At 35.6% G+C, this 9,127-nt stretch overlaps 1 long non-coding RNA gene across 1 annotated transcript; it reads right to left on the bottom strand.

Moving 5' to 3' along the window:
- Window positions 1-619: 619 nt before the first annotated feature.
- LOC25487195 (uncharacterized) lies at window positions 620-1,363 on the bottom strand. Its single transcript, XR_003008987.2, has 2 exons — window positions 1,260-1,363; window positions 620-1,153 (listed from the first exon to the last, which is right to left on the bottom strand). It is a non-coding gene; the product is annotated as an uncharacterized lncRNA (long non-coding RNA).
- Window positions 1,364-9,127: the final 7,764 nt, after the last annotated feature.

The raw sequence follows: 9,127 nt of genomic DNA, 5'->3' as shown, positions 1-9,127 counted from the left end.
TCAAACTTCCGTCACTATAGGATATACTGACGGGAAATCCGTAGGTATAGTTTAACTATTTACTACGAAAAATGTGCCGTAGGTATAGGTATTTCGTGCTATAGGTGCAGTCATAAGACTTTTATCTACGATATCAAGTTTCTTGTAGCGAAAGTGTCTTCTATATTGAATAAATATTTTAATGCATTTGAACGGTATCTTCTAAGTTGGTTCATTTCAAAACCAATTCAGAGCAACTTTTTTCTATTTCTTGATTAAACAGCCAATTTAAAAAGTGGTTGATAAATTGAAAATTCATCACTAATTACATATTTTCTTCCATATTTTTCTTTAATCTAGTTATCACGATCAGATTTAAAAGTCCTCTCATAAAATGTATATTTTCCTAAAGTGTGTTCTTCTTGATTTTTTCTTTGCATTAGATTGAGAGAAAATGATTAAGAAAACAATTGTTAATATTACATGTTTATGATGACTATTGATAGAATTAGAGTACCTTGGCCCTCAATGAGAAGTGTAATTCATAAAATAAATCAAAAAATAGATTTTATAATTTTCATAATTTTTTTTTGAATGGAAAATATGATATATATAAAAATAGATAAATCTACTCCAAGAGTACAAACAAATATAAAAATTTAAGTACAAAAAGTACTCAAGTCAAGCGATAATAAAATCAAAGAATCCCACGTAAAAACAAGAGTGAAAAAATAAAACACCATCAGAAAACCATCTAAATTCCTATCGGTAACACTCGGCCACATCTGAACAAGATGAAGACGACTAAGGACATAACCCATCAGTTAACCAGCTCCTAGACGAATCCCCCACAAATCACTATTGGTATCAACGCAGAATTGGTTCATGATCTCACTCATAAATTTTCTTTATTCATTAAAGTTGCTGGTTATATTTATGCACCGTTGTTTTTGATATTTTCTTTGACAAAAAGGTAATTCAATACTTCCATACAATGATAACACGCTTTGAGCTTGTCAAAAGTATTTGAAAGCTAATAGAAGCATAAATCAAAATATGAGAAAATTTGAACAATATTAGTAGCACCCACATTGGTATGCCACGCACCAAGGAGTTTCTGGTGAGGTACACATATAATGTGGACAATCTGAATGAGTTTCGCAGTTTTCAATATCTGTGATGTCAAATAAGAATAAATAAATATACTAGAAATAGTGAAATTTATATTGTATATATGATAAAGACGATAAATTGAAATGGGTGTGAAAAGGGGCATATACCTTCGCTGATTACGGCCAGAATAAAAGAAAGAAAGATGATCAAAGCATAAACGAATTTGAGAATTTCAGCCATACTTTATGCCCTTAATTTAAATGTAATGAACGTAATAGAAATTAATAACTTTATAAGTAAAACCCATCATGCTTTGTTAATATTAAATATATTTCTGTCACTTAAAAAGTGGCACAAAGCCATTCATAAAATTATATATATTAATATTATTATTATTATATGTTTCTTATATAAGTACATCAATGAGTCCTACTTATCTCTAAAGCTCACTTAGTTGATTACTTTACTTAGTAAATATCTCACTTAAATATCACAATGATCGTTAAAGTTTATACATTTATTTATTTAGTTTCACCATATATTTTTTTTAAAAAATTATTTTATCCTTTCATGTTTTTTTACTCATTTATGCTTTCATGATAAGCAAGGGAAAATCCAAAATAAAAACTTAGTATCGAGGATGAAAAGGTTATTTGTATGTATAATTTCCGATGAGGTAAATGCATATTTATCTATAAATTAGAAGTATATCATAGGGTTTGAAAGTATCAAGTGGTGTTTGTTGTCGTGCGTAAGTAAAAAATTAAGGAAAATAGCTATGAGAGGTAGTAGGTGTTTTTTGTATGGTCGAGAGGATTCACACCACCATATGTTTGGTTACAAGTTTTAGTGTTTTCAAATACAAAATATTTACTCTCACATATAGGATATACAATTGATTCAAGTACAATGAAGATAACTTTAAAAAATAAAGGATTTAAATTTGAAATTCTATTAAATTACTCTCCTGTTTTTCTTGTCACTTGGTGTTTTGCACTTAAGATATTTGAACTTTGAATCTGAAAAGTGTTTTTTTTTTTTTTTTTTTTTTATTATTATTTTTTTTTTTAAACATGTCTTGATTTTTTTTATCTCACCTCATTTGACCAACAATTAAGATGCACAAATAAATCAAGTGGCGTAATGAAATATATTTGAAACCACTTCAACACCTTCACCCAAACTTTTGAGACCACCTCACAATGGAAAAAAAGAAAAGAAAAGATGAACCCTCGTTTCCTCCATACTATCACAAAAAATGCAATTTTTTGAACTTTCTACATCCAAAACTCTTCTCTTAGCAAGCTTCAACCTCGCATAAATAGGGTCAATAAGCAAAGTCCAAGAGAAAACTAATACTTTAGAAAGAGAAACAAACTCTTCAAAAGATAGCCAAATACCACCTCCCCCTTTGAACGCACATCCTCGATTAAGCACAAATTTTCAAGTTGTTCGGAAGGTGTGAAGGGTTACAAGTTGTGGAAATTGGAATCTAGTGGAGGGTCAAAAGTCTTGATTAGTAGGTATGTTACCTTTGATGAGACCCGTATGGGGATGAAGTGTAAAGACCTAGAGACTTTAGCATCAGAAACAATGGTGGAGGAAACTCAATTTGAGGTGGAGCTTCCAAATGAAGAAAAAGATGATGTAGAAGATGAAGCTTCGACATCGGATACAAGTGGAACTCAACCGGTAGTGGATCCTGATTATCTTTTGGCTAGAGATAGAGAAAGGAGGACCATTACGACTCCTAGTAGATATGGTTATGCAGACTTGGTGTATTTTGCTCTAACTGTGGCTGAAGATGTGGAAGACTCGGAGCCTAGAAACTTTAAAGAGGCATTTGAGAGCAAAGAGAACAAGTATTGGTTAAAGGCGGTGAATGAAGAGATGGATTCATTGGAAAAGAACCAAACTTGGAAACTTGTGAAGCTACCTAAACACCAAAGGGTAGTTGGATACAAGTGGATCTTCAAGAAAAAGGAAGGTATTTCGGGTGTTGAAGGTCGTAGGTAGAAAGCAAGACTTGTGGCCAAGGGTTTCACTCAAGTGGAGGGGATCCACTACAATCAGATCTTCTCATCGGTGGTGAAACATTGTTCCATAAGGATACTTATGACCATTGTGAATCAATTCAATCTTAAGTTGGAACAAATGGATGTGAAGACTGATTTCTTACATGCTGACCATGAAGAGACAATCTACATGGAGCAATTGGAAGGTTTTGTGGAGGACAAGTCTAAGGTATGTCTTTTGAAGAAATCTTTGTATGAGTTGAAGCAAAACCCTAGGAAATGGTATCGTCGGTTTGATGAATTTCTTTTGAAGACCGGTTTTGTGAGAAGCGGATATGATTCTTGTGTGTACATGTTGAAGAGGGGTGGAAAGTCATTCTCTACCTTCTTTTATATGTGGATGATATCTTGATGGCAAGCTCTAGCAACGATGAGATTTTGAAGCTCAAAGAAAAGTTAAATGGTGAATTTGAGATGAAAGATCTTGGTCTGGAAAAGAGAGTTCTTGGAATTGATATCTTGAGGAATCGTGACAAAGGCGAACTTTTATTATCTCAACTTAGTTATTTGAAGAAGGTGGTGGAGCGTTTTAAAATGTCTAACTCTAAAACCGTGAGCACTCCCTTGGGGAACCACACAAAGTTGTCCAATAAAACAATGTCCTCAATCCGAGGATGAGAAGCAATTGATGGAAGGTACTCCCTATGCAAGTGGGGTTGGAAGCATCATGTATGGAATGGTTTGTAGTAGACCGGACTTAGCTTATGCGGTTAGCATTTTGAGTCGATTTATGGCAAATCTGGGTATTGTGCACTGGCAAGCTTTGAAGTGGGTGTTGAGGTATTTGAATGGGTCTTTGAAAGGCTATTTGAAGTACACAAGAGCAGCTCAAGAGGAAGACCATTTGGAGGGGTATGTTGATGCGGACTATGCGGGCAATGTGGACACAAGAAAATCTCTATCGGGTTTTGTGTTTACTCTCTATGGCACGGCTATTAGTTGAAAGGCTAATCAACAATCCATGGTGGCATTATCAACAACTCTAGCGGAGTACATTGCCCTTGTTGAAGGGGTGAAAGAGACCATATGGTTGAAGGGTATGATTGGTGAGTTAGGAATTACTCAAGAATGTATGAAGATACATTGTGATAGTCAAAGTGCCATTCACTTGGCGAACCATCAAGTGTATCATGAAAGGATTAAGCACATTGACATTCGCTTCCACTTTGTTAGAGACATGATTGAATCAAAAGAGATTGTGGTGGAAAAAGTGGCATTGGAAGAGAATCCGGCATATGTGTTTACCAAGTCATTGCCTAGATCAAGGTTCAAGCATTGCTTGGACCTAATCAAGTTTGTTGAAGAGTAATTCCCTTTTGAAGAGAGCAGAAAGGTGGTTGATGATTAAATTGACATCACCACCAATTTAGAGTCAAGGTGGAGAAATGTTGAAAATTGACTCAAGAATTGGATGTTGAAGCTCTGTAAAATCGTGGCACATTTGCAGGGCAACGTGGCACAATTGGATGGTTCAGATTTTGGGTTTGTCACTGGAAAAATCATGGCACGATCCAGAAGGAACATGGCACGATGGAAGAGGAACGTGGCACGATCCAGGAGGAACATGGCACGATGCAGACAGATAAGGTATAATATTGTACTATGACCTGCTCCATCGTGGCACGATGGGATCGTAACGTGGCACGATGTTGCGTATTTCTGAACACTATTTAAGGCTTCTTTCTTCATTTTTTTGAGTGTGGCTTTGAGAGAGAAACTTGGGAATACAAAGGAGGTAACTTGAGGGTTGAGTGTCTTTGTAGTGAGGTTCTCTTGAGGGTTGGGAAACATTGTAAACACCTTGGGTAGTGAGATTTCACCATTGAAAGGATCAAAAAGCTTCCTTTTGTGTTTTCTCTTAGGATTCATTGAGAGTGTGGGTGACACAAAATGGGTAGAAATTAGGTCTTGTTCTTTTGTAAGCTTATAAGCTAATTTATTGTAACTCTTTTGTAACACTTTCATCTTAGTGGATTGGAGAGCTGCTCTCTCCCCTAGATTAGGTCATATTGAACCGAACTAGGTCAACAATCTTTGGTGTGTTTGTTCCTTTTCTTTCATTGCTTATCTTTATTGCTTTGATTATGCTTGTGGTGTTGCTCTACACTTAGATTTAGGTCTGTTTTTGTTGTTGTTGCTTGGAGACACTTTATCTATTGATTACCACTTCCTTTGCTCCACACATCTTTGTTATTTTTTTATAGCAAAAATAGAAATAAATTAACATAAAAGAACAAAGGTACAGAGCTGGGGGAACATTGGACCTGACCCAAAAATAACCCAAACGGAGATACATCGTTTAAAACAAAAAAATGAAACTACCCTAATCAATCCTAACAAACGAACTCTCACCACGAGCGCAACCCAACGAACCAGCGTACGGATTCGAAACCAAGTTACAAAAAAGATGATGAAAGAGGGCCAGTAGAATAAAAGAGGGTTTTAAGATTGGCGTATGGATCGACCGCCAACACGGTAACAAATCCACGGTCCAGCAACCCCCTGAAAAAAGCAGAAGGTATAAAGCTCTTTCGAGCAACACTCCGAGAACACTCACAAGGACTGCAAGGGACAAGATGACGGTACCGGAGTGAAGGAGGACCTGATGCATTGAGACCTGCATATCTCAACAAACCTGAAAATATCAGAGAATCAAGCTAGGAACATCAACACAACCGGTTTCTCAAAAAAGATTTTGAACCCATATCACGAGTCCAAAACGTTAACATCCAAACAACCCTTCCGGGTTTCAAATAGGGCCAAATCTGCAACCACCAACACAACTCTGAACAAACAAAACACAACAACACCAAACGAAAAACGACAAACCGGCAACAACGAACAAGCAATCCGATAGGATCTCACACCAAGTCCACAACAGTAACCGAATCAAACTGTCACCGAAAGAAGATGAGGAAAGAGCACTGTCGAAAAGAGAGCCACCACCGTCGAAACCCACCGGCGCGACAACAACCGAGAAGGTTCAAAAAACACAAAACAAAGAACCAACACCAACCCTTCCGACAAGGAGAACCCGAACAACCGCAGCAACCCACAAACCAACAAACCGCCACAAAGAGACACCGGCGAAGGACCAACAACGGTGGAGAAAGGAGACGAGAGCCTAGATTGAACGGCCGCCGGAAGGGAGGAAAAGCGGTGGTGCGGAGGACGGGTGTCGCTCGTCGCACCACCTAAGGAAACAGCTACATCTCACAAAAACGATTTGGATCTGTGAGGAAGAAAGGAAAAAAGGGGAGGTCGGTTTGTGCAAGCTAGAGAGAGGTTAGAGAGATTCAAAACCAAAGAGAGAAATCATGTGATTGACATTACACATCTTTTTTATTCATTGGTGTGATTTTTTCCAAATTCACAACATATGTACATATTAGTGACGTACATAGTAACTAGAGCATAACTTCTTTCTTCATTGGTGAGAATATTTTTTAGATAATTTTCTTAGAAATGTAACGGTTATAATGTGATTGAGAAAATATTATTATCATTTTTTTAGCAAAGAAAACATTATTATTGTTATATTATACAGCGAAAAGGCGGGCTCGTCTTTCAGTTCTTTTTATTGCGCTAAGGCGTGTAAATTTAGAATGGTATTTTATATGGAAAAAAAAAAATTCTTCTTAAAATTATAAGTATAAATATTTGTGATTTTCAAATTGTAACAAATCCGAAAAATTCATATTTATCTTTTTTAATGACAACAATAATTTAACAAATATAATATAAATTCTTATCTTTTTTAATATCACTGACAATATAACATTAATTTAGAACTTTTTGTTTAAGAATATAATTAGAATTATAAAAAAATAAGTTTCAAATCTCCATCCACTTTAATAATGTTATTTTAAATAACTAAATGATAAGTAGTTTTTTTTTGTTTGGTAGATAGACGAAATGACAAAGCCATAATAAACTCACACACACAAGCGGAGATACCTGGATTCGAACCCCGGTCTTGGCATCCGGCCTAACAATATCGACATTTTGCCAGTTGAGCTAGGACCTCTGGATAAATGATCAGTAGCTTTATGTTCACTTAAATGTGTTTTATTTACACTAAAAAAAAAAAAAAGTGTTTTATTTGTGGTTGTGTTGTAAATTACGAAGTCGATAATTGTTAAGAAATAAAGAAAGGCCATCACATCCTAACGATATGGCGAATCACCTCGCTTTCCCATAAAAGCTTAGTTCATCCACAGACAACTAGAAAAGGCTCAAAAGTAGGAACCTGCTCAAATAAATATGGCTTTGATAAATAAAGAATCCTCAAAGTGGATTCCAGAGACACCTACTGAATGCTGCTCAAGGACTTCTTCAAAGGTCCTAATCAAAAGGTCGTAGAAAATTTTGGTTAGAGCATAACTACGCAGAATCCAATTGTTTGGACAGTTTTGGATTTCTTTTGTTTGGTCGTGAGTCCACTTTTTAAAGCCAAACTTGTATCATTATATGATCATGTCATGTGTATGCATGCGATATTTACGTTCATTGTACCGTAATTGTAGGTGGAATTTTCACGTAAGAACAATCACACAAATGAAATTGGACATTAAATTTTCACCCAAAACCTTGAGATATTGAGTTTATGGGTCATCTCACTTATATGTTACTCTTCCATCCAATATGGGTCTCTAACTCACGTTGACATATCGCAACATCTCTCACTCAAATGTGAGACTCTCCACGTCTGTGATACAACATCAATAATCTCTCTTGCACCCCCATCAAGTCGAATTAGGGTTGTGCTACCACTAGTTGGACTACGAGCGGTAGCCTCGTTGGATTGGATCATCATATTGGATTAATAAGAGTAATCACATGAGTGAGATTGAATACTACATCTTCACCTAAAACCGTAAAGGCATTGAGTTTACAAGTACTCTCACTTATATGTTGTTCAACCTGAACTATTACATGCATTGTGAAACCTTAACTCACTTTTGACATACCACAATATATCTCCTTCAAGTGTGATACTCTTCTGCTTATTGTATTACATGTGTCTTTCCTCTCTCCTATTAGAATCAGTGAGCTAGATATGATCCACACCTGACTAACAACGTTTTAAAAACAAATTTGGTGATCAACTCGTAACGGTATCAAGTTATTTGGAAATCGATTGAATTAGATTGAACAAAATGACTCTGAAATATGTCTTAGATCGTACATAAAAATTTAACCTTTATAAAATATCAAAAAAATTATCAGACCCTTTCCAAGATAATAGTTAATAAAAGAACAAAATTATCTTCTATTACGAGTTGTTGTTCTAACAATTGGTTTCAGATGACTCTTAATCTTGAAGTAAAAATTGAAGTGGCAAAGTTTGTAGGAGTTCGGATTATGGAAAATTTTGCAAAGTAGTTACATATTTGTTGAAGATGCAATAAGGGAGTGATTTGAAACATGTCAATACCTTTAACAAAATAAGAATTGATTTGATGAAGCCTAGGTTGAAAGGTTGATGATGAAGATAGGAAAATTGTTCTATTGTGTTCATTCCTAGTTTTACGTCCAATTGGTGACCACTTTTACGTAAGGGTCGAGAAAGACATCATCGGTTTGTTAATGGAAAAAGAACTTAGTTGAGGTTGGAGTGAATATCCTAAATTGTGGTTCTCTTTTCTTCCAGCGATTGACGCCGAGGGAGTAACTATACCCCTCAGTTGCAGTTTTCTAATTTTATTGACTAATTATCTTAGTTAGCTGGGACATGCATTTAGAGTTGGTGAATGTGAAGAGATCATTTAGAGGAGTAGGTATACATGCAGCGTCCAAAAAAGGTTTCAATGATACTGGACATGACAAACTAGTTTATAAATGGAGTGATCTATATTTGATTCAAAGAAGTCTCCAAGGCAGTAGTACAATTGCTTTGATTCATACAAGCTTCAAATTAGCTACAACATGTGTGAGTATGACTTATGTGTTTAAGTCAA

This window comes from Medicago truncatula, chromosome 2 (genome assembly GCF_003473485.1).
Source record: "Medicago truncatula cultivar Jemalong A17 chromosome 2, MtrunA17r5.0-ANR, whole genome shotgun sequence".
In the NCBI taxonomy this organism is placed as follows: Eukaryota; Viridiplantae; Streptophyta; class Magnoliopsida; order Fabales; family Fabaceae; genus Medicago; species Medicago truncatula.
Note: the sequence above shows the minus strand (reverse complement) of the source record. Positions and strands in the feature narration are given on the sequence as shown.